This window comes from Dama dama, chromosome 17, assembly GCF_033118175.1.
Source record: "Dama dama isolate Ldn47 chromosome 17, ASM3311817v1, whole genome shotgun sequence".
Lineage (NCBI taxonomy): Eukaryota > Metazoa > Chordata > Mammalia > Artiodactyla > Cervidae > Dama > Dama dama.
The window spans coordinates 51,545,866-51,564,828 of NC_083697.1; the positions used below are offsets into that span (position 1 = coordinate 51,545,866).

Consider the following 18,963-nt stretch of genomic DNA (forward strand, 5'->3'; position numbering starts at 1 on the left):
GAAATCTAATTCATCTACGTGATTCTTTATTCTCACTAAATGTGTTTGTGCTTAGTTGCTGTAGTCATGTCCAACTCTTTGCAACCCCACGGACTGTAGTCCACCAAGCTCCCCTGTCCATGGGATTCTCTAGGCAAAAATACTGGAGTGGGTTGCTGTGCCCTCCTCCAGGGAGGGGATCTTCCCAACCCAGGGATCGAACTTGTGTATCTTACATCTCCTGCATTGGTAGGTGGGTTCTTTACCACTAGCTCCACCTGGAAAGCCCCTCACTAAATACAGTCTTGAAGAAAATTGTTTCCTTCAAATTTAAGTTGAAACTGGTAGTGGGAAGGGTTGTTATTTGAGCTTTGAAGATTCCGTATATTGTATCCTGTTCGTGGGCTTCCCTTGTGGCTTAATGGTAAGGAATCCATCTGCCAATGCAGGAGACATGGGTTCCACCTCTGGGTTGGGAAGATCCACTGGAGGATGTAATGGTAACCCACTCCAGTATTCTTGGTGGGGAAATTCCACGGACAGTGGAGCCTGGTGGGCTGTAGTCCACAGGGTCACAAAAGAGTTAGACACAGCTCACCAACTAAACAACAACGACAGCATCCTGTTTGTGGGGGCTTTTTCCTCCCACTTTCTCACTGCTGCAGTAACTGAAGACCCCAGACCAGTCTGCTCTCCAGTCCTCCAGCTTAACCTTCTCTTGCCCCTCTTCCTCTTTGTGCGTGCATGCTAAGTTGCTTCAGTCGTGGCGGACTGTTTGCAGCCCTATGAACTGTAGCCCTGTAGCCAGGCTCCTCTGTCCATGGCGATTCTCCAGGCAAGAATACTGGAGTGGGTTGCCGTGCTCTCCTCCAGGACATCTTCCTGACCCAGGGATTGAAGTCACATCTCTTAAGTCTCCTGCATTGGCAGGCAGGTTCTTGACCACTAGCGCCACTTGGGAAACCCCTCTCCTTCCTTAGTATAGCACATATTTCAGTTGCTAATTATTATCTCCGGTTCCTGCTATCTGTTGTTTGAGAATTTCCTCTTCCCTTCCTTTTTTACCCCTCCTTTCCCAGGAAGTTTATTACTTGTGAAATGATGAGCCACACGGGGTCTTATTAATGGGAGGAGCCCAGGTTTGCTAAGGCAACTTTAAAATCCCAAATGTCTTGTAGAAAATATGTGGCCCATATTTTAAATGAATTACATGCTAGATTTGTTAATAGTTATTTTGAGTAAATATTTTCTAGAAACTGAGGCTGTGTTGCTTTTGTATGAATAGAAATTACTCTGAAGAGTTAGGTATAATTGCTTAGTTGTGTCCGACTCTTTGCAACCCTGTGGATGGTATCCTGCCAGTCTTCTGTGACCATGGAATTCACCAGGCAAGAATACTGGAGTGGGTTGCCATTTTCTTCTGCAGGGGATCTTTCTGACCCACGGATCAAACGCGAGTCTTCCACATTCCAGGGAGATTCTTTACTGTCTGAGCCACCGGAAAGCCCCTAAGGAGTTAATAAGGATTTATATAAAGTTAATGGTAATTTTGTTTAAAGTAACTTTGATTTAAAGTTGAAGGTGGCATTTAATACAGCTTGTGACTTCTTTGTTCTGAAAAACAAGACATTTTATTCAAATAAAACTCATTACATACATCCTGTCACAAAGGTAGTGCTTATACCTCCACAGAGAAGGTTTAGTTCCTTTATGTAATAAATGTGAGTTTCTTTGTAGGTTTTATGAGTGTTATCAGCGGCACTGTAGTTCTCCAAGTTTACTGAAGTGAAGTATTGCTTTTTAATTGTATTTTTCAGTGCTACTCATAAGAAGTCATGAGGATGAGTATTTTATGCTAATTTTGCAGCTAGGGAAACTAAGAACCAGAAATGTTGAGGTTTGCTGAAGGTTACATGGTTACTGTAATAAAATTGAAATTATGGCTTATGTCTGATGCTGAAGTTGAAGGTATTATGATTACTTAGGCAATTTTGGCGTTGATAGGTAGACTACTACTTGTAATTATAATCGTTATGTATAAAAATGCTATAAGAGTGAAGAATAGAAAGTACCTGTTACGAGTCAGGAAGTCTTTATAGAGGGAGTTAATCCCTGGTGAAGAGATTCTTCAGGGATCAGAATGTGTCTTGTATTTCCTGTTGCAGAGATTGGGCTTTACTCTATGGAAGACTGGGAAGTACTGAAGGATTTCAACAGGAGGGGAAGATGTGACCATCATCTTATCCTAAAGATATGGTGACCATAAAGGGGGATACATTTGTAGTTTGGTGGTCCTGGAGATAGGGAGACCATTACAAGAACGCTGTGGGGGGAGGCACTGAGGTTCTCTTTGATGGCAGTGATGGAGAGGTAGAGAGGCTGAAGCTGGATTTGAGCTTTTTTTTTTTAAAAATTATTTTTTTTGAAAGATAATTGCTTTACAGATGGATTTGAGCTTTTGATAGTCTGACGACATATACAGTTGTTGTTCACACTCATTCCACTCCCCCTGTCACCACCAGTGTCAAAAATAGAGCTAAAAGTTTGTGTTTAGAAAACTGACCCAGTTCTGCAATCTTCAGATTGCTAATTTGCAGAGAGCCTTGCTCTAAATTGTTAAGAGTATAGCTACATTTAGGATAGAAATCGTTTTTTAGTGACAAATCTGTTTCTTTGGATGAAAGCTAAATTTATGCCTGGATTATGGTAATAGTGTAAATAAGACTTTTCAATGTAAGATATAGACAGTCATTTCAGGAAGCAAAGCTCACGTTACTTAAAGTGATCAGTATTATGTTATGAAAGGCTTCTTTATTCCCTTCTAGATCATTTCTTAGAAATATCTGGTTGAGTTCTGTAGGCAGGAAGAATGCAGTAATTGTCCATCTTTTTGACATCATATCCTTCTAAGCCAGATTCTACTTAATCGATGCCACCCTGCATCTTGTCCTTTCTTCATGTCCTGAAGTGCAAGGGACCTGTTGCAGTGTTCCAATCTGTCATGTGGTGGAGTTTTCTTAGATTTTCTGTCAGAACAGGCTTCCTGTTGTTAACTGTGCCAAAAAAAAAAAGAAAAAAGGTTTATATGAGCTTAGTTTTTAGTCTCTAATCATTCAGAAATTTAGTTTATTCATCTAGATGTGTCTTTCTGTAAAATTATGAAGTACAGAGGAAAATGATTCATCGTTAGCTTTATGCTTGATAATCAATAAAGTCTTTTATTTAATGAAGGCTGCATACCATAGTGGAATTAAATGAAAGTTCTAGGAATTAATACAATTTATCTTTTAAATATGTTTGTAATCTGCCTCATTCTATCTCACCTTATTAGCACAACCGTAGTTTAGACCTTGTGGCTTTGAGATAATAAAATAACTTGTCTCTCTGCCTCTAATTGGTTGTCCTTACATCCACATACTGGAGCTACCTGAATATTCTATTCCAAACATAAATCTGACACCATCCCACTCGTGTCTCCATGAGTTTCTCATTGCTGTTGTGTTCGCTAAACTTTTGAAGTTGTGGCATAACTAGAGTGGTTTCTTGAATATTTAATTTCCATGAAATCTTGCTGTCTCTGACAGCTTTACACACCCCCCCATATATTTAATTTTTTGTAAAATATTTTAATGTAGATGTTTCTTTTCATGTTTTAAGTACTATTTACTTAATTACTTATTGGTAGTATTTATTAAAATACTTAATACAGGTTAATGTTAGTTGAGACAGGAGTATAAAATTATGAAAAGACAGAAAATAGGACACATCAGTTCAGTTCAGTCGCTCAGTTGTGTCCGACTCTTTGTGACCCCATGAATCGCAGCACACCAGGCCTCCCATCACCAACTCCCGGAGTTCACTCAAACCCATGTCCATCGAGTCAGTGATGCCCTCCAGCCATCTCATCCTCTGTCGTCCCCTTCTCCTCCCGCCCCCAATCCATCCCAGCATCAGGGTCTTTTCCAATGAGTCAACTCTTCTCATGAGGTGGTCAAAGAATTGGAGTTTCAGCTTCAGCATCAGTCCTTCCAATGAACACCCAGGACTGATCTCCTTTAGGATGGACTGATTGGATCTCCTTGCAGTCCAAGGGACTCTCAAGAGTCTTCTCCAACACCACAGTTCAAAAGCATCAATTTTTCAGTGCTCAGCTTTCTTCACAGTCCAACTCTCACATCCATACCTGACCAATGGAAAAACCATAGCCTTGACCAGATCGACCTTTGTTGGCAAAATAATATCTCTGCTTTTTAATATGCTGTTTAGGTTGGTCATAACTTTCCTTTCAAGGAGTAAGCGTCTTTTAATTTCATGGCTGCAGTCACCATCTGCAGCAATAGGACACATAACTGATAGTAAATAAGAAAGTGGCACAGATCTCTGGCAACCATCTTCATAGTTCTTAAAGGCCAAATTTAGCTGAGGATTGCCAACCCTACTAAGAATAATAAAAGACATTTTGAATGTTTGGAGAAAAATAAGGAAAGTAGCAGATTATTTTTGATCTTGTAATCATAATGAAATAGAGACTCAAACTTTTCACCACCCGTTTGACTCTCTCTTTTGTTAGGAAAGTAATTTGATTGAAAATGGTAGATCCAAGTTATTTTGAGAGAATAGGATGAGAAAGGAACTAACTGTTCTCAGTGGCCAGGATATTTTCATTCTAGGGTCTAAAAACAACTTTAATAATCCTGTTGTCATGATCTCTGAGCAGTCTTAGAGACCAGGAATAGTATGTGAAGGCTGACAGCTTTTTTTTTTTTTTGAGGTATAATTGACATATAATAAATGGTTTCTATTAAAAGTGTACAGTTGGCAAAGTGTTAGTATATGTATATATACTTTGCCACAGTTAGTGTATGTATATAAATCTTTGCCACAGTCAAGATACTTTACATAGTCATCATCCCCCCAAATTTCCTTTGTCCCATGGAAGAGAAGACAGAAATGCAGTCCATGTGGAGGAGAACAATGATACTACATTGTCCTGAAATCTGGAAAAAGGAGAGACTGGTCAGCTGTGGCAGATACTTACTGATAGGCCAAGTAATATGAGAACTGAGCGTTGACTACTGAATTTAATAATGTAGAGATCACTGGTGATTTTGATCAGGACAGTTTAGGTGAAGTGGTAAGAGCACAAACCTGACTGGAATGTATTTTAAAACATTTTTTAAATTCAATTTTTTAAAGGTTACTTTCCATTTTCAGTTATTACAAAATATTAGCGATGTTTCTTCTGTTGCACAGTATTGGGTCGGCCAAAAAGTTTGTTTGGGGTTTTCATTACATCTTATGGAAAAACCTGAATGAACTTATTGGCCAACCCAATACATCCTTGATCCTATCTTATACCCAGTAGTTTGAACCTCCCATTTCTCCACCCATATATATTGCCCCTCTCCCCCAAGCACTAGTTTGCTTTCTATATCCATGAGTTTGCTTCCTTTTTATTTTTTGTTATATTCACTAGTTGTATTTTTTAGATTCCCCATGTAAGTGATATCTTACAGTATTTGTCTTTTTCTTTCTGACTTATTTCACTCAGTATAATACCCTTCAAGTGTATCCAAATTGCTGCAAAACTTCATTCTTTTTTATAACTGAGTATTATTCCATTGTATTTATATACCATATCTTTTGTTGGTGGACCCTCAGGTTGCTTCCATATATTGGCAATTATAAGTAATGCTGCTTTGAACATTGAGGTGTGTATATCTTTTTGAATTAGTATTCTGATTTTTTTTTTCTTTTTGAGGGAGGTATATACCCAGGAGCAAAATTGCTGGGTCAAATGATAGTTCTGTTTTTAATTTTTTTAGAAACCTCCCTATTGTTTTCCATACTGGCTGCGCTGGTTTACGTCCCCACCAACAGTGTATGAGGGTTCTTTTTTCTCAACATATTCTCCAATATTTATTATTTGTGTTCTTATTGATGATAGCCATTCTGATAGGTAAGAGGTGATAATCTCATTATGTATTTGATTTACATTTCTCTGATGATTACTGATGGTGAACATTTTTTCATGTGCCTACCTGTTGGCCGTCTACATTTCCTCTTTGAAAAAAATGTGTTTTCTTCTGTACATTTTTTAATTGAGTTTGTTTTTGATGTTGGGCTATATGAGCTTTTTATATATGTTAGATATTAATCCCTTATTGGTCATATCATTTGCAAATATTTTCTCCCATTTGGTAGATTGTCTTCTTGTTGATGGTTTCCTTTGCTTTGCAAAGGCTTTTAAGTTTAATTAGGTCTCATTTGTTTATTTTTGCATTTATTTCCTTTGCTTTATGAAGACAGATCCAAAAAAATATTGCTGTGATATATGTCAAAGAGTGTTCCACCTATGTTTTCCTCTAGGGGTTTTATAGTATCTGTATCTGGTCTTACGTTTCGGTCTTCAATCCATTTTGAGTTTACTTTTGTATGTGGATTGGTGAATGTTCTGATTACTTTCTTTTAGATATAGCTGTCCAGTTTTGCTACCATCACTTATTTGAGAGACTGTCTTCTCCGTTGTATACTCTTGTTTCCTTTGTTGGCGATCAATTGACCATAAGTGTGTGGGTTTATTTCTGGACTCTCCATTGTGTTTCATTGATCTGTGTGTGTTTCTGTGTCAGTACAGTATACTGTTTTGATTACTGTAGCTTTGTAGTATAGTCTGAAGTCAGGAAACTTCACTCTTCCAGATGTGTTCTTTCTCAAGATTGCTTTGGTTGCAGTATATTTTAACAGAAAGGGAGGAGAGAAATTAGAGATGGTAAATTAACAATGTTTACGAGGAGATTTTCTGAAAGAGGAGTAGTGAAGTGAAATGAAAAGAAAAGTTCTTTGCCTTTTTTTTTTTTTTTTTTTAAGAATTAGAGAAAAGGATGTTTATATTCTGATGCTAGTAATCTGCTGAGAACAAAATGTTAAAATGTTAAGGATGAATACTTGGAGTAGTGCTATTGAGGAGTTCAATGGGGTGAGATTTAGTTCACAAGGGTAGAGATTAACATTATATAGAAAGTCAGATAATTCATCTGTGTCAGTAGGTCAGAGGCACAGTATGAGGTGCAGACACTGGGAGGTTGATTGGTCCTGAGAGTTTATGGAAAAATCTCTTTTAATTGCTTCATTAAAATTTCTTTTTTTTTTTTCAGTGAAGCATGGGAAGCAGAGTCATTGCCATGAATAAGGATGAGGATAAGACATTAAGGGTTGAGGATCAGGAAGGTGTGAAATAGACTGCGAGTGTGAATAGACGAGATAGTTACAGTATGATTACTTGGCAACATGAGGGTGCCGTTGAGGTCTGTGGTTATGAATTTCAGGCGTCATGATCAACCTTGTTTATATGCATGAGTATAGAGGTACAGTAGGTGGAGAATTAGATTTTTATCAAGGTTGTGGCCTGGCTAACCAAGTGAGATAATAGAGAAGGAGGTGAGGGTGTTTACAGAGGGGTGGTTATAGTGGGTGGCCATGGATTTAGCTATAACAGGAGGAGAGAGAAGACATTAAAGATGAGGGACAGTAATCCATGCAAGAGATGATGACCCTGAATAGGGCAGAGTCTATATAATGTTTTAGAGGGAGAACCAACAGGTTTCTTGAGGTCAGATGTGATGTGTATGAGTGTCGTCAAGAATGACTTTTGGAGTTTTTGACCCTTAGCACTTGTAAGAGAGAAGTTGCTGTCAGCTAAAGTGTTCAGTTTGTTATCACATTTGGTGGTTTGGTCATATTTGTTGATATGATTGTTCCATATAAGAGAGAAGGTTTTCTAGTGTAATTAAAAGTTCAGTTCAGTCGCTCAGTCCAGTTCAGTCGTGTCCGACTCTTTGCGACCCTGTGAATCGCAGCACGTGAGGCCTCCCTGTCTACCACCAACTCCTGGAGTTAACTCAAACACATGTCCATCGAGTCGGTGATGCCATCCAGCCATCTCATCCCCTGTCGTCACCTTCTCCTCCTGCCCCCAATCCCTCCCAGCATCAGGGTCTTTTCCAGTGAGTCAATTCTTTGCATGAGGTGGCCAAAGTATTGGAGTTTCAGCTTCAGCATCAGTCCTTCCAGTGAACACCCAGGACTGATCTCCTTCAGGATGGACTGGTTGGATCTCCTTGCAGTCCAAGGGACTCTCAAAAGTCTTCTCCAACACCACAGTTCAAAAGCATCAATTCTTTGGTGCTCAGCTTTCTTCACAGTCCAACTCTCACATCCATACCTGACCACTGGAAAAACCATAGCCTTGACTAGACGGACCTTTGTTGGCAAAGTAATGTCTCTGCTTTTTAATATGCTATCTAGATTGGTCATAACTTTCCTTCCAAGGAGTAAGAATCTTTTAATTTTATGGCTGCGGTCACCATCTGCAGTGATTTTGGAGTCCAGAAAAATAGTCAGCCAATGTTTCCACTGTTTCCCCATCTATTTCCCATGAGGTGATGGGACCAGATGCCATGATCTTAGTTTTCTGAATGTTAAGCTTTAAGCCAACTTTTTCACTCTCCTCTTTCACTTTCATCAAGAGGCTTTTTAGTTCCTCTTCACTCTCTGCCATAAGGGTGGTGTCATCTGCATATCTGAGGTTATTGATATTTCTCCCTGCAATCTTGATTCCAGTTTGTGCTTCTTCCAGCCCAGCGTTTCTCATGACATACTCTGCATATAAGTTAAATAAGCAGGGTGACAATATACAGCCTTGACATGCTCCTTTTCCTATTTGGAACTAGTGTGCTGTTCCATGTCCAGTTCTAACTGTTGCTTCCTGACCTGCATACAGGTTTCTCAAGAGGCAGGTCAGGTGGTCTGGTATTCCCATCTCTTTCAGAATTTTCCACAGTTTGTTGTGATCCACACAGTTGAAGGCTTTGGCATAGTCAATAAAGCAGAAATAGATGTTTTTCTGGAACTCGCTTGCTTTTTCTTTGATCCAGCAGATGTTGGCAATTTGATCTCTGGTTCCTCTGCCTTTTCTAAAACCAGCTTGATCATCTGGAAGTTCTTGGTTCACATATTGCTAAAGCCTGGCTTGGAGAGTTTTGAGCATTACTTTACTAGCGTGTGAGATGAGTGCAATTGTGCGGTAGTTTGAACATTCTTTGGGATTGCCTTTCTTAGGGATTGGAATGAAAACTGACCTTTTCCAATCCTTTGGCCACTGCTGAGTTAGGCAAATATAAATATAAGCCAGCTTAACCCATGACCATTCATTAACTTTCTGTATCGATTCACTCATTCAGTATATGGTTACTGAATGCTTGTTATGTTTCAGGTGATGACAATATTGCACAAATATTGTTTTTGGATATTTTTAAAAGTGAGAAGTCTTTTTCTTTTGACAGATTGTGGGATATAGAGAAAAATTAAGTTCTTTAGATTTGGACAGATCTAGGTTGAATTTCAGCAAAATAATTAAAACTTTTGACCTGGGAGTAAATTATTTTACATATGAGAGTCTTGGCTAATTGATCGTGAGAAGCTCTAGTATGTTTCCAACTTGGTAGGTTGTTGAAAGAAGTAGAGTTAGCCAAGCAACACAGCTGGCATATAAGTTACCCAACAAATACTCTATTCCTTCTTTATCTTCTCTTTTTATATTTTAGGGTGTATTTGGTTTTGGGATTAGGCAAAAGATACTCAGAGTTAAGTCTAATTAAGAACTGATGGTTTTGCTATCTGTTAACGTAATAGCAGTATAATAGGAACAGTACACTGAGATCGCTGGAGGCTTGGCATTGAGTTCCTGCTGTGCTGTTTACTTTCAACGGCCACTTTACCTTTCTGGGTAATAATAAAAGGCATCTATTGAGTGTTGTTTGTGGAGTTCTAAGTATGTGCCAACACTGTTAGATGTTTTATATGTAGATATCTCATTTAATCCTAACAACAACCTTGCAGATATACTGTTATTCCCATTTTATAGATGAAATAGTTAAGGCAAAGAAGTTAAATAACTTCCCTGAGGTTGTATAATAAGTGGCAGAATGAGAGTGAATTGAATGAGAATGAATTGAAAGTTGCTCAACCTTTCTCATCAATAAAATTGGGATACTGTTTTTATTTTCTTATTGTTGTTGATTTCTTGTGCTGAGACAGAAGTGAAACAGTGTCATGCTCTTAGATCAATGCCTGGCAGTACCAATAATGTTCTTTATTTCCCAAAGTGTTGATATAGGTAGAATGGTTTTAATAGTCTTTGTTTTCTACTTGTTTTGCTCATAGCTTTTTAAAAAAATTGTAAAATATATATAACATCAAATTTACAATTTTAACCATTTTAAGAATATGAATTAGTAGCATAAAGTACATGCACCATGTTCTGGTTGTAATTTTGAATTACCATTTTCTTCCCTCCAAAACAAACAAAAATAAGCAAAGCTATTCCATTGCTCTGTGCACATAATATTGCTAATCATCATTAGTGTTCATAGCATCCTGGGAAACCAGGAGTCAGTAAATAAGTGTATACATGCACCTGTTTACTTCTGTTTTTTCCACCTAGTCAGTAGCATTTTCCTGCATATGACAGAGACAACAATGTCATGTACAGATATAGTATTGCTTTCTAGGAGGTTATAGTATAAAATACAATTGGAAAAATTAGGCAGCTGTCAGTGAATATAGAGATAAATACAGCTGCATAAGTAGTCCTGCTAATTTATTAATATTTATTCATATTAATATTTTAAAAATTGATTATTAAAATCAAAAGAACATATTGGTTAACCATGAATATAAGTGTAGATATTTTTGGATTGAGGAATGTTTGGTAAATGAATTGCATATTAAGAGTTTTGAGGCAGAGGGGATTAGCTTCTGTCTCCTACCTTTGAGAAGATTAGCGGGAACTTCTTGAGGTAATGAGGACAACATGTTTTGTGTAGGCGGGGGAATAAGTGGGAGTAAAATAATAAGAGATGGTAAGTTGAAAGATGTCCCTGGAAAGTGAAAAAGGACCTAAGTAACTGAGTTTGTATCCAATAGTCTGTTTAAAACATTTGGAAGGTATTTTTGGACTTAGCAGTTTTTAAGGGAAATTTTTAGCTTACAGATTGGGGAGAGTTTTTTCTCTTTACAGGAGTCAGACTACTTCTTTGTCAACAAAGTCAGTCATTCAGAGCTCCAGTCATTAGTCAGAAGAAATTTCAAAAAATAGGCCCTTTATTTTCTGTTCAGTGTAACACTTAAGCCATATTTGATAATATCAGTGGATGTTTCTCAAAAAAATAAATTAATCTTCCTATATGGCAGGTTGGTGATATGCTTGACACTGGGAAAATAAGGGAAAATAAACTCTGCCTTAAAGAGGATATCAAAAAAGAAAGAAGGCGTTATTCACTTTCTTTTTGAATTTGAATCAGATTGTTGGTTTATTGGAAAATGACACCGAATGCTAATCTCTGAAGATTTTAGAGAAAATATCTCAAAATACTCTGATTGAAGTATTTGATTTAATAAATGGCTTGAACCATTAATGAAAGTACTAAGTATGAACAATATTTGTTTAAAATTTTTCTCTCCGTGGTAGTAATTAAGAAAATCCTAATCATGAGACTCATAAATAGTCGCCAGTGTGGTTAAGTCAAGTTCTTGGCAGTATATGATGTTACACATTGTTAATGGGCTTCAGTCATTGGTTTGTGATTAAAAGTTGGTTGGCTCTCCTTCTTAGTTGTTATGAAATTGCTGACCTTAAAGGTTTTATAGGAGGGAAACTAGCTTTAAAGACTGGATTTGCTTTTTCAGGTTCATTTATTTCTTAAGTTCTTACATTTCTGAACTGTGTCCCTGCCTGTATCAATTGACTGGTACAAAAAAAATAAAGAATATGGCATAAATATTAGTCTCTAGTAAAGGCTTAATGAAATCCCTTTTGATGCATTTTGTAACTATGTTGTTTGGTTACACTCAGCCAAATAGAAGTGTACCTTTGTTTTACCTAGACTTGTAGTTCAGAAATGTCAGTCATAGTTGCCTCCTTTCTCTGCCTACATTTCAGCTGTCACTTCAGTCTGACCTTTTCCATCTGATCAACTGCTGTGATTGTGGTTTATGTTCTGTTACTTCCTGCCTGCAGTTGGAATAGGCATTCAGTGGTGACAAGCATGTTAACTGAGACTATAGTTTCCTCTGTAGATTAAAATAAAACTGACTATATAGGAAAGCATTTTTTTAAACTTGAAAGCACGACACAAAATATAAATTGTGACTTATCTCTGTTATAGTTACTAACAAATTGCAGTTCAGTTCAGTCGTTCAGTCGTGTCTGACTCTTTGTGACCCGGTGGACTGCAGTACTCCAGGCCTCCCTGTCCATCCCTGGAGTTTACTCAAACTCATGTCCATTGAGTTGGTGATGCCATCCAACTACCTCATCCTCTGTCGTCCCCTTCTCCTCCCATCTTCAATCTTTCCCAGCCACTTAAAACTTTATCAGTAGCTTCTTGAATATTCTATTTTTTAAAATTTATTTTAATTCTCGGTTCCTTGTCATTCACTGACTAACAGCCCCAGGCCACCAGGTTCACATCCTACTGCTTCTCCGCTTGCTAGGGTTTCCTTCCCCCTCCTAGGGAGGAGTGTGGCCTAGCAGAGGACAGTTCCTTGTAATGTGGGACTGACCTCGGGTGCCACCTGAGTGAAGGCCCGAGGCAGCAGCTGGGGGGAGGTGAACAGGTAGGAGCACTCAGTAGCCCTCTCAGCTGAGAGCCAGTCTGCCAGCAGACTGCTCTTTGTGGGTCCCAGATCTTATCTTACTTCCTCTTTGGGTTTGTTGTTTTCTCTTTTTTTAAAGTCCTGCTCATTAAAATCCAATTTCTTTTTTATAATAACCCCCCAAAATGCAACTGCTTCCATGTAAAAATCAGTCAGACATAATTATTTATTAGGAGTGCTGATCCCCTGGAGGAAGGCGTGGCAGCCTACTCCAGTATTCTTGCCTGGAGAATCCCGTGGACAGAGGAGTCTGGTGGGCTACAGTCCATAGGATTGCAAAGAGTCAGACACGATGAAGCAACTGAACATGCACACACTGTATAATAATAACATACATATATCATAACATATATAATGGTAGTAATGTATAGTAATCAGTAAAATGGGGCTTCTCTGGGGGCTCAGTGCTAAGGAGTCTGCCTGCCAGTGCAGGGGACATGGGTTCAATACCTAAGTTGGGAAGATCCCCTGGAGACGGAAACGGCAACCCTATCTAGTATTCTTGCCTGGGAGATCCCATGGACAGAGGAGCCTGGTGGGCTACAGTCCTTGGGGTCGCAAAGAGTCGGACACGGCTGAGTGACTAAAACAACAATCAGTAAAAACAAGTTTAGGCCTTGCCTTGGTGAAATTTTATCCTTACTGCTCGAGTTTTAGAGCCTTGGATCTTAAATATTTTAAAGTTCTCCTTCCATTAGTGTTTTAATAATGTGTTATATATTTTGTTCATTAAGTATTTATACAGCTGTCTTTGACAGTGGATAGATAAGACTTCATACTTCAGGCTCTTGGAGGCCACTGAATAGTTTTCATGAGAGGAGGAGTAATATTAATACATTTCAACTAACTGCTTAGAGTTAACGTCAGTGTCGTAAAGACGTAAGGGATTTCTGTTGTCAGTTTCTACATCTTAGTTTTCTAATCAGCCAAGTAATTTCGTGAAAAGTTTTTCTCTTCCAAACATTTGTATTGGAAACCAGTTAGGTAAGTAATTCAGCGTACACGTCTTTTGAGTGCTTACCATGAGCCAGGCCCTGTTCTAGGCACTCAAGAAAGAGCAGTGCCTATCATCGCATGATTGCATTATAGTGGAGGAGTGGACAGTAAGAAGATAAATACATAATATATGCACTGTGATTAAGTGCTGTGAAGAAAAACATAGCAAATAGAAAAGGCGAGGGATATTTTAGATGAGGAAAGAAGATGACCTCTGAGGAGAAACATTTGTGCTGGGATGAAAAGAGTTACCAACAATGGGCGAACTTGGGAAAAAGAACTTTGCAGGTTGGGGAAACTGCAAATAGGGGGTTTCAGTGAGTAATTTATTAGTATTTTCCCCTCTTTTGGCACTTTACAATAATCTACAGATCCCTCCATAATTTGGCCTTCATTGATTCTGTCAGTCTTCACAGTTTACCCAAACTCACGTCCATTGAGTCAGTGATGCCATCCAACCATCTCATCCTCTGTCGTCCTCTTCTCCCCCTGCCCTCAATCTTTCCCAGCATCAGGGTCTTTTTAGATGAGTCAGCTCTTCGCATCAGGTGGCCAAAGTATTGGAGTTTCAGCTTCAACATCAGTCCTTCCAATGAACACCCAGGACTGATCTCCTTTAGGATGGACTGGTTGGATCTCCTTGCAGTCCAAGGGACTCTCAAGAGTCTTCTCCAACACCACAGTTCAAAAGCATCAGTTCTTCGGCGCTCAGCTTTCTTTACAGTCCAATTCTCACATCCATACATAACTACTGGAAAAACCATAGCTTTGACTTGACGGACCTTTGTTGACAAAGTAATATGCTGTCTAGATTGGTCATAACTTTCCTTCCAAGGAGTAAGCGTCTTAATTTCATGGCTGCAGTCACCATCTGCAGTGACTTTGGAGCCCCAAAAAATAAAGTCAGCCACTGTTTCCTCTATTTCTCCATCTATTTGCCATGAGGTGATGGGACCAGATGCCATGATCTTAGTTTTCTGAATGTTGAGCTTCAACCAACCTTATCACTCTCCTCTTTCACTTTGATCAAGAGGCTCTTTAGTTCTTCTTTCTGCCATAAGGGTGGTGTCATCTGCATATCTGAGGTTATTGTTATTTCTCCCGGCAGTCTTGATTCCAGTTTGTGCTTCTTCCAGCCCAGCATTTCTCATGATGTACTCTGCGTATAAGTTAAATAAGAAGGGTGACAATATACAGCCTTGACATACTCCTTGTCCTATTTGGAACTAGTGTGCTGTTCCATGTCCAGTTCTAACTGTTGCTTCCTGACCTGCATACAGGTTTCTCAAGAGGTGGGTCAGGTGGTCTGGTGTTCCCATCTCTTGAAGAATTTTCCACAGTTTATTGTGATCCACACAGTCAAAGGCTTTGGCATTGTCAGCTAAGCAGAAATAGATGTTTTTCTGGAACAGGTAATGGAGTTCAGAAGTCACAACTCATCTAAGTTAGAATTCAAAGGCCTTAAGACACTGTACCAAACAGAAACAGAATTTCATGTGGAGAAAAGGATCACTCTTGCTATATCCTCAGCTCCTGTCTTTCCTTTCCTTCTGCTGTTCCATCGTGGCAAAACACCAAACCTTCGAGCAGTCTTCATCATTCACCTTCCCATTCCTCGGGGGCGTGGGCTGTTGAGCGCTGCCAGGCTTCCTGCAGCGCTTCCTGATGGTTGTGCCTCCCAGCCTTGTGTCCGTTTGCCTTCCACTGTCACCAGAGGGATCTCTCTTATGAATCTGATTTTGTGGGTCTTCTCCTGGAAATCCCTAGTGGGCTTCTCATAGTTTTCAGGATAAAAAAATCCAAATTCCTTAGTATGGAAAAACTACTTTTAGAGTTTTTATCCCTTTTTACCGATCTCCTATTTGATCTCTTATTTATTTTTTTTCCTCTGAATGTAATTTGTACCAGACATATCAACCAGTTGCATTTCTCTGAGTGTTTCTTGTTCTTTTCATGCCACTGAATGCGTGATGCATGCGTTTCTCTCCTTCCCAAGGTCATCGATTTTTAAAACTCCCCGTGTTAAACTCCCCATGTTAAAACTTCATCTGTAAAACTCCCCATGTTTACCTCTAGAAAAGTTCTGCCTCTTCTTTCCCAGTCTGGATTAGGTGCCATCCCTCCATGCTCTCCCAGCACTCTACAATTAATGTTCTCAGTGCCAACTGCATGCCTTTTTTCCTCCCTAGCCTGTGAACTTCTTCAAGTACAGGATACTCATATTATCTCTGTAATTCCTAATGCTGGCCAGTGGCTTGCCCAGTACAGAAGACTAGAACTTTGTGATTTAGTTAATGTATGAAGTAGCAGTATGAAGTAGCAGAATTTACAGATGTCCAGAATATGTGCAGCTAAGTTGTGGGTATTATGAGCATGTGAGAAATGGAAGAACATGGCCCCTGCCCTTTTCATAAGCTTAGTCATATGGACAAAATCACATTAAGCAATTAGAGGTTAAAGTGAAAGTCGCTCAGTCGTGTCTGACTCTTTGCAGCCTCATTGACTATACAGTTCATGGAATTCTCCAGGCCAGAATACTGGAGTGGGTAGCCTTTCCCTTCTCCAGGGGATCTTTCCAACTCAGGGATCAAACCCAGGTCTCCTGCATTGCAGGCAGATTCTTTACCAGCTGAGCCACAAGGGAAGCCCAAGAATACTGGAGTGGGTAACCTATTACTTCTCCAGCATATCTTCCTGACCCAGAAATCGAACCGGGGTCTCCTGCAATGCAGGGGGATTCTTTACCAACTGAGCTATCAGGGAAGCCAAAAGTAAGACCTGTTGTACCAGAAGGGGGATTCAAACCCACGAGGATATAAATCCATTGGATCTTAAGTCCAACGCCTTAACCACTTGGCCGTTCTGGTACAACATTAAAGAATGATTTGAGAATAAAGATGTAGTTGAGAATTTCAAATTCCGTGGCATTTCATTATCTGCTCTTTGTTCTGTTTTTCCTTAATATTTACCACTCCTAACATGCTATTCATTTTGCTTATCTTGTTGTGCTCATCTCCTCCACTAGAATGTAAGTTTTATGAGAAATTTTTCTCTGTTGTTCACTGCTATTTCCAGTGCCTGACACATGGTAATGCTCTGGATATTTGTTGAATGGATGGAATGGCGTTCAGAGAAAGAAGTACCAGTAGTTGGTTTTTATGAAATACTTCATGAAGAAGTTACATTCAGAGGTAGATTCTGAAAGAGAGTGTTTTATTAATTTAAGTTAAAAAAATACAATTTTGTTTGCATATGAGTTTTTTCCCAGATCATAGGACTTCCTCGTTTTCTCTGCTTTTTAACATTTCTACCGTCCTCACTGTTGACATTGCTTAGAGGGTTTAACAACAAAGCCTATTTAATCAGAGTGAGTGATGCTGACCCTTTCCTTATGTGCTAGTTATAACAAACTTTCACTTCATATGCTTATTTGCAAAATAAAATATGTATAAAATTATGTCTGTGAGAGGCAATAACACGTTGTACACATAATCTTCTTTATGCCATATGTTGTTGTGATACCTGAGAGCTTATATATATATTTTTTTTTTTTGAGAGCTTATATTTTATTTTGCATTCATTCAGGATAAGTTGTGGGCATCTCAGGGTTCTGGATGTTTTGTGAATTGGGGATTTTAATTGACCATTATTTTTATAAGTTCTTAGAGTTTTAGCAAATGTTAATCAGAGTTTTAAATATTTACAGATTTATGTCACATAACTTATAATTTCATTTTTTATTTTTATAGGATTTTCTGTTTCCTTCCCTTTCAAGACTAAAGGAATGAAAATTAGGTTTTGATTTAAAACTATTAAAAATGTTAAATTGCCAAAATCGTCTGTAAGTAGAACATGTGGGTAATAGAGGCTTAAATTATTTTGTTTTGTTTTGTTTTTAAAGGAAGTTATTAGTTGGTCTCCAGGACTGACTTCTTTTCTTATTTTCTTTCCCCTCAGTGCAGAATTAGACACTCTTAGGCCATTATAACTGCAATAGAGCTTAGTAAATATCTAGTCTACTTGCTTTATTTTAGAGGAGATGTAACTAAGACACAGGGACAAGTGATTTGTCCACAGTCGGTTAATTTGTGATAAGACCAGATGATAAACTACGTTTTTGACTGTTGTTGATGGCCATTTTAAACTGTCGTTGTTGTTCGGTCACCAAGCCATGCTTGACTTTCTGCAGGCTCGTGGCCTGCAGCACACCAGGCTTGTCTTTCCTTCAGTATCTCCCAGAGTGTGCTCGGATTCATGTCCATTGAGTCAGTGATGCTGTCTAACCATCTTATCCTCTGCCCCCCCCTTCTCCTTTTGCCTTGAATCTTTCCCATCATCTGGGTCTTTTTCAGTGAGTCAGCCCTTCGCATAAAGTGGCCAGTATTGGAGCTTCAGTTTCAGCAAGAGTCCTTCCAGTGAATATTCAGGGTTGATTTCCTTTAGGATTGACTGGTTTGATCTCCTTGCAGTCCAAGAGATTCTCAGGAATCTTCTCCAGCACCACAATTCAAAAGCATCAGTTCTTTGGAGCTCAGCTTTCTTTATGGTCCAACTCTCAGATCCATACATGACTACTGGAAAAACTATAGCTTTGACTTTAAACTTTAAGACCACACTATTTGTAGAAATACATGTGAATTTGATGACATTTTAAAAAGATATTATTTTACTATTTTAGTGACTTGGTATAAATCATTTCTTGGAATTTGTCAGTCTACCAGTCAGCCAGATTGGGTATGAGTGAAGTTTTGACAGTACGTTTCCATTTTGATGTACAGGCTGTTTACTGTTTGAGGTCTACAAGAGGTAATTTTTATTAATCTCATTTTAAGTCATGAAAAATTACATATTCTCTCTAAATTACTACTTTTTGACAATCTACATGTGAGGATTCACTCATTTCCATACAAAATTATTTAGGCAATAAACTTCTGTTAAGAAAAACATAAAGAACAAGGTTTTTAAAAATACAGTTTTCCTTGTTGAATCTAAAAAGTTACACATTTAGAGACTCACGTGATGCACTCTTTGAATCTGTTAGAAAAATGATAAAGACATTTCTAAGGATCATGTCAATGGTTCTACATTTCTTTTTCTTGTATTCTTTGTGATGTTGGACTTACATTTTAAACTGGACTATACAAAAAAAATCCCCTAGTGATCTGTAATTTTTTTTTTATAGTTTTTAAGGAGGGAGCTTATCTGTTTTTTTTGAGGGGGGTTAATTTACAAATATAATGAGTTGAATAAGAAGAAGATGATTGAAGATGT

At 38.5% G+C, this 18,963-nt stretch overlaps 1 protein-coding gene and 1 non-coding gene across 5 annotated transcripts in view; one reads left to right on the plus strand and one right to left on the minus strand.

Moving 5' to 3' along the window:
• STIM2 (stromal interaction molecule 2) overlaps positions 1-18,963 on the plus strand; it is a 167,667-nt gene that overhangs the window by 41,892 nt on the left and 106,812 nt on the right. The window lies entirely within an intron of this gene.
• Positions 16,477-16,559, minus strand: TRNAL-UAA (transfer RNA leucine (anticodon UAA)). Its single transcript has one exon. It is a non-coding gene; the product is annotated as a tRNA-Leu (tRNA).